The following is a 7,671-nucleotide window of genomic DNA, read 5'->3' as shown; positions in this document are numbered from 1 at the left end:
GCTCATCTGCGCGTGGGGCTGGGCCCAGTCCACAGCAGAACGCACGCTCCTGCTGCCTAACTGATGCCCTGGCAGCAGGACTGAGCTCTTTCCTCTGTGTGCCCAGCACCAGGCACTGGCCCAGCCAGGGTCGAACAGGGGCTGCCTCTGAGTGGCATGGGCCAGGTGAGGGGTCTGCAGGCAGCCTCCTCCCCATCTCCCCCACCTCAGTAACCTGAGCCCAAACAGCTGCTGGTAATCCCTCCACCCCAAGCACTAGTCTGCGCAGACTCCTGAGTCCCAGACCTGCGGGGCTCAGCTGTCTGTTCCCCATGAAGACAGTAATAAGCTCCTGATCCAAGAAAGGAGGAGGAAGGGGGGAGAAGGAGGTCACAGCAAACATGCCAGGGTGGGGGGATGTCTGGATCCCCCGCCTCAGTCAACAGCTGCAGGACATAACATGCCATGACAGGCCTCCCATGGGTTTAACTTCTGGCAGCAATTCAACATGTGCAGGGTTCAACTGGGCTGCCCCTGGGCCCAATGCAGCCCACAAAGGGGGTGTTTAAACTGCTCCACAGTTGGGAAGTCAGGATCAATCCCACCCCTGAACAACTAACTGGCGCTTACGAGGTAAATGCTGCACCATAAATAACTGACTAGGTAAATAACCGAGCCAGGTCCTGGGCGTCGCTGCCAATCACCGCCTTGGTCCCCAAGAGCCCAGTTCTGGGAACTGATCCCCTGCTGGGAACCTTCAGCTGACAGAGTATCGATCAATCCACGAGTGGATCAATTGAGGCCTTGTGCTGCACTCGATCCCTGCAAGACCTCCCTGAACCTTGGCTCATTCTCCTTGACGCTTGTCCCCGACCCCAGAGCAGGGGCTGAGCACTCCAGAGGGTTCCACAGGAGGTGGGGAGGCTGGCAGTGGAGCCCCTAGGGAAGAAGACACCAGCGAGAAGAGAGGGCCCCAGGTTCTAGTCCTCTGCCATCACCTCTGCTCCTAGAAGTTGGTTTTCTTACTTGACCTCAGTCTCCTTGGTTGGAAAACAAGTGGTTAAGTGCTTACCTCCTCCTAGCCAAGAGGCTGGCAGTTTGAACCCACCCACAGGCACCCAGACATCTGCTTCTGGGAGGCCACCGCTCTGGAAATGCTGTGAAGTTCTTCTACTTTGCACGCGTAGGGTCATCTTGAGTTTAATCAGCACCATAGCAACTGACAATGCTTCCACCTTCATTGTAAGTGAGATAATAAAGGCTCTATTACCAGCCTAGTACTCCGGCCCTCTCCCCCTTCTCCCTCGCCTTCCTTCTTCCCACCTCTCTCCAATCCAGTTGATTCCGACTCACGGCAACCCAATAGGACCGGGTAGAACTGCCCGGCGAGTTTCCTAGGCTGTAAATCTTTACAAGCGTGGAAAGCCCTGTCTTTCTCCCAAGGATCAAACAACTGACTTGCCGTTAGCAGCCCAATGCCTAACCACTGGGTCACCAAAGTCCCGGGCAGGCAGGCTCATCTCCCTCCTGAGGAGCGGTGGGTGGGTTTGAACTAGTGACCTGCAGTTCATTGCTTACTCAGCAGGTCACCAGGCCGCCCTGGTATTCACACTGTGCCTTTAAAGAGCACTCAGTGACAGAAGACGTGGCCTAGAGAGGGACCCAGGCCCAGGAGGGCCCCATGCCAGGCTCTCTCCCCCTCGCCCTCCCAATGGATGTTCTAATGAGCCGAGAAAGGAGACATGGTGCAGCACAGCTAGAATTCATTCCAATATTAATTCTGGAGCTGAATTTTCAGTGGATAATTAAATTACTTTTTAATTACAAACAGCATAGCTGTGGGCTTCCTCTGAGCAAGCAGGGGTGTGGAGAGGAGAGAAAGGACCGGCCAAACCGGGACGTCCTGTCTGTTCCCAGAGACCCTTGGGGCTCAGCACTCACCGTCCCTCCTTTGTCACCTCTGAAGGCCCTGAGCAGGAGTCCAGGGACCCTCCACCCCCCAGGTGTGCCTGTGGGTTTTGCTCCCTGACAGCTGACTAAGCCCTCGTCCCCAAACCTCTCCAAAAGGCGTCAGGCCACCAAGGACAGACACTCCGAGTTCACACAAAGTTAGAAAAGGGGCCACCTGAGGGCACATTGCACAGTGGCTGCCCTACCGCCTCGAGCCAGGCCATGAGGGGACTTTCAGGGAGACAGCAGGTGGGCCTGACCAAGGGCTCCTCAAACCTGGGGAGAGGTCCAGGGGGGCAGTGTGGCTGCCAACAGAGGGGACCCCTGCTGGGTCTCCCTCCTCAGGAGCCTGTCTGGGGGGGCGGGCAGCACTGCCAGAGGACAGAGGCCCCCTCCCTCCTGACTCCACCCCACCCCCAGAGCTCCTCCCACTTGCACCCACGGGCCTCTCTGGGCTGCAGGGTTGAGCGTCCAGGCCCAGAGGGAACGTCCAGACAAAGCCTGCCCTTGGGGACCGTCCCCACTGCTCTGGCGGGTCCTTGGCACAGCATGGCCTAGAGCAGGGGGTGCTGAGTTCAGATCCTGCTCCTGGCTGGCCTGCTGTGCAGGAGTGAGCTGCAGACCAGGGGCCAGGCCTCCGGGGGACACCAGAGACATCTGATCTGGCCTGAATCCAGATGGTGATGTGCCCAGAACAGGACCCTGGGACCAGGAGGGGATCCAGCCTGGCAGGTCCTCCTGCTGATGACCGGCCCAAGAGGCCCCTCTGTTTTCTCCTCCCCCTGCTCCCGACTGCTGCCCAGAGCCACACATACACAGACACACACACACCCCAGCCCCCTTGGCAGGACACATGTCCCTCAGCACAGATGGCAGCCTTGTCCCCACGTCCCATCCACCTGCTTTCACATGACAATGGAGGGAGGCAGTGGACAGATGTCCCCACACAGCCTGGCTGGGCAGCAGGGACCAAGGTCGTGCCCACACCAGGTGCTGGCATGACCCTGAGGCCCAGGACTCTGGCGGGCTCTCCGCCTCTGTGAACACCGCACATCTCCAACCCAGCCCTCCCTCCTGAGGCCATGGGGACGGGGACCCCAGGACTGGTGAGTGCCAGTGGGGCCTGTGGTGGTGCAGGGACAGTCAGAGCCCCTGTTGAGGGGGGCAGAGCGGGCACGGCTGTGGGACCATGGCCACCCGAGCCCTGACCAGCTTCCTCCACCTCAGAGAGCCCGGGCGGCAGGGGAGCTGGCCACCCTTCTGGTCATCGTCCCTCAGCATGTGCTGGGCCCAGGCTGGGAGGACGGACGGATGGGATGGCTGTCCTGCTGTGGGGGGAGAACAGGAGACACACCAGATGTAGGTTCCATCGGGGCCCGGGGGCTCCCTGGGGACAAGGCAGAGTTACTGTTAGGTGCCCCTGAGACAGCTCCGCTCCCATGTGTGACAGAAGGAGACGCTGCCTGGCCCTGCACCCTCCTCTCATCATCACGGCCGCTGTGTTCATCCCTCTCAATGAGTCTTCCTCTTTTCTGCCGACACACTACTTTGCCAAGCGTGGTATCCTTCTCCAGGGACTGGGCACTTCCAATCACATGTCCGAAGCAAACGAGAGCCAGCCTCACCGTCAGCATCCTTGATTATAGGGCACACAGGTTCCTTAGCTCTTGATTGTGGTACTTTCAATCTTCGTCACGACCCCATGGTCCAAGGGTATCCATTTGTCTGCAGTCTTCCTTAATCACTGTGAGGTGACTGAACAGCCCACGGCTCGGATCAGGCACACCTGAGTTCTCACAGTGACACCTTCGGTCTTCAACCCTTTAAAGGCCCAAGCAGTCGATCAGCACAGTGCCAGGTGTGGTTGGCATGTGTGAGGGCAGTTTCCATGAGCACTGCCCGTGGACCTAAGGAAAGTGAGACCCCTGACCCTTCCCATCTTTTCTCCCGTGTCGTGATGTGACTTACCGGGCCAGTGGTGAGGATTTGGAATTTCTTTACACTGAGTTTTTGTTTGTTTGTTTGTTTTTGTTTTTTAATCATTTTATAAGGGGCTCATACAACTCTTATCACAATCCATACACACATCAATTGCTTTACACTGAGTTGTAATGAATACAGAATGTTCTAGTCTGCCCTCTTCACCCGCATGCCAAGGCCTCTTGATTTTCAACAGGAAGACGCGGGTCATCGCCATGTCACGGGTGTTCACAAGCTTCCTCCAATCCCGATGCTGTGTTCTCCTTCACATACTCCAGCCAGACAGTAGGCAGTGAGCAATGTGGGGTGCAGCAGGGGTCCTGGATGTCACCAGGTGAGAGAGAGGAGGAACCAGAGTCTGTGAGGTGTCAGAACCTGGGTAGCACAAAGCCATCTGGGCTTCACCTCAGATGCCAGGCCAGGCCCTCTTCCCCGAGCCAGGGCTCTTCCCCCAGCACCTTGGGTCCAGGAGAAGAAACCTGCTTTCATGGTCCCAGAGAGTCTTCAGCTCCCCACCCAGAGTAAACTGGGGGGTCAGAATGTGCTCCCCCATCCAGATGGAAGATTCCCCATTTCCAGAATCCTGTCCCTCATTTCACAATAACCAAAAGATGGAAGCAACCTAAATACCTATGGATGAAAGCCCAGATAAGCAAACTGTAGTATGCACACATGCCGGAATACTATGCAGCACTGAAAAGTGACTACAACTCTGTGAAGCATTTCACAGCATAGATGACCCTGGAGGACAGTACATTGAGTGAAATATGGCTGTCCCGATAGGGCAAACATTGTGTGAAGTGGTTATTAAGACACGCAGGAAAAGGAAGACCGGAGGGAGCTGATGCTGTGAGCACGGGTTGACTAGAGAAACAAATCCAGAGACACTCATATGTGTGTAAAAGAGAGCTTTATATGGAAGAGCAATTTTCTTATTGAGAAAATATCCTAGCCCAATCCAGATCAAGTCCATAAATCTGATATTAGCTCATAATTCCAATACTCACCCATAAATTCCTCTTCAGATTCACACAGCACATGCCATGATGCTAAATGCAGGAAGATCCCAGGCCGGTGGATGGAAAGTCTTGTGGATCCAGTGGCAGTGGAAGCATCTCAGAGCTGACTCCTCCAGCTCTCTGCGTGTGGCTCCCCAACAGGAGGATGAAGCACATTGAGAGGAAGTTCCCAGAATCCTCATGAGAAGGTCACACCCACAAGGAGGCATCAATCGGCTGTGACCTGATTGACAGACTAGACTCCACCCCTGCACGCTTAATATCCTCAAGTTGACACAAGATTATGTAACTGCCACAGATGTATTTGAATGGTTGGTAAAGAAAATTGAAGACAAACATCTGTCTAGAGCAGTGGTTCTCAACCTTCCTAATGCCACTACCCTTTGATACAGTTCCTCATGTTGTGGTGACCCCCCCCCCAAGCATAAAGTTATTTTCATTGCTGCTTCATAACTGTCATTTTGCTACTGTTATGAACTGGGCGACTGCCGTGAAAGGGTCGTCGGTCCCCAAAGCGGTCTCAACCCACAGGTTGAGAGCCGCTGGTCTAGAGGAAGTACTGCCAGGATGCTCTGCATCTAGAACAGCTGAGGCATACAGAGGACTTCAAATGTAGCTGTTGAAAGGATGGGTGGGTGAGTGATGGATGGATGATGGAGAGATGGGTGGAGAGATGGGTGGGTGGTGAATGCATGTGTGGGTGATGGATGATGGATGGATGGATGGATGGATGGATGGATGGATGGATGGATGGATGGATGGGCTTACATGATCTTGGCCCCTGCTCCTTGTCTGGCCTCCTTGGCCACCACTCTCCCTCCCCCTCACCCACATGTCTTTGCATTTTCTCAAATAGTCAGGAACATTCCGCCTCAGGGCCTTTGTACTTGCTCCTTATTCTGCTGGGAAAACTCTTCCTTAGGTAAGTCTCAAGGATCCAACATACACAGCGTTGTATAAACATTACCACCTCAGACCCTCCTGATCTCCCTGCCCCAAACTGTAAGCCACCCCTTTTCGGCATCTCCTCTCCTGCCCTCCACCCCTGGGCTCTGCCCGTTCATAGCACCTGGTCACAGACGACCTTCTCTATTTGGTTTCTTCTGTTGTTCCACACTAGAACATCAGCTCCCAGAGGACAGGGACTTTATTAACTACCCTATTCCGGATGTGTAGGACCGTGAGGGTCCGGCCCAGGTTGGGTGGTCAGTAGATCTTCGCAGAATGAACGCACCAGCTGGATACAAGACTAAGGATCTGGGGCGAATGAGCAGGCTGCTGTAAGCAGAGAGGGCTTTCTGGAGGAGGGGACCTGAGCTGATGGGGACGAGGAGAGGCAGAAAGGTGCAGGAAGAAAATGGCAGGGAGCATCTAGAAGTCAAAAGCAAAGGCTGCTTCCTGGAGCCTGGAGCAGGGGGATGACTCAGGTACACTCTGAGTTTTCATTGCCTCCCAGATGCCTAGATCGTATGCTGTCTGACAATGGTTCTTTGAGAATTAACTCGATGTTTTATTCATCCTTGAATTCTTGAAAGCCACAAATCAAACCATCGCTGGGTGCTTTGCACACCGTGGTGCATCTCCTGTGTGGCAAATAACGGAGCTCTTCTGCATACCAAGCAGATCTCCCTCTTTTCAGGGAAAATGAATTTCTCCTGGTGTTCGTCGCTCTAATTGCCTCCACAGTAAGGCAGAGCAAACACCTTCTCATCCTGATTTGCATTATGCAAAACCTTCATGGCCCAAAGTTTCCTAAAGCCCTGTGAATGGTTTGCTGATCTCCTCCGCCAGGAAAGGCCCCATGTGATGTGATGGACATAGAAATTAGATCTAAGGGGGGGGGCTTCAATACTATAGATTAATGGGAAATACTCACCCCCAAGAGAAAAGCCCCGTAGCTGACCACACAGATGGTTGGATGTCTGTCTCGGCACAATTATCAACATGAAGGGGGCAGTGGACTTCTGTCCCAAACTGACTCTGGGGTGGGGCTGGCCCCTCCAGAAGTGGGGGACCCTGGAAAGCAGCATGTTCAGGGTTGTAGTAAGAGGCCAGTCTGAGAGATCTGGGTCTGCACCCTGGCTCTGCCAGTCCATTGCTCTGTGGCGTGCGGCAGGTGCCTTCACCCTTCTGAGCGCTGGTTGCCTTTCCTGTCACTGGGGAGAGCGCAGCCTGCCAAGCCAGGTGGTTGAAGAGCACGCATGGCCTTGGACCTCACCTCTGAGGCACATTTTCTGTGTGCTAAGCCCGGGCCTGGGACTTGGGGAAATGGCAGAGATGAAAAGTGTTGGGTGCTTACAGAGAACAGCCGATGGAGAAACACGTGGATGGGGTCAGCTCAGACCATGACAGCCCATTACTGTCAGGTCCCTTCCAAACCACAGTGACCCCACAGGACAAAGTAGAGATGCCCTCTGGGGCTTCTGAAGCTGTAATCTTTATGAAATCTGACTTCCATGTCTCTCTCTCTCAGAGTGGCTGGTGGGTTTGAACCACCAACCTTCTGATTAGCGGGCAAGTACTTTGACTCTCTCACCACCAGGGGCCGTCAGACCATAAGTGTTCTGAAGTGATTGAAGCAGGGATGGGGCAGAGGCGGCGTGGGACGTAGACGTAGAGGTGACGGCAGCTGGGAGGAAGGGAACTAACATGCGCCAAAGAACAGTTGGAAGCAAGACTGTGAGCACGAGGGGCACAGCCCTCTTTCTTGCTGATAGAGGCTTTCCAAAATCCAGACGCACTT

Source organism: Echinops telfairi, unplaced genomic scaffold (assembly GCF_000313985.2).
Source record: "Echinops telfairi isolate 266 unplaced genomic scaffold, ASM31398v2 ScPeMD7_5592;HRSCAF=6446, whole genome shotgun sequence".
In the NCBI taxonomy this organism is placed as follows: Eukaryota; Metazoa; Chordata; class Mammalia; order Afrosoricida; family Tenrecidae; genus Echinops; species Echinops telfairi.
Note: the sequence above shows the minus strand (reverse complement) of the source record.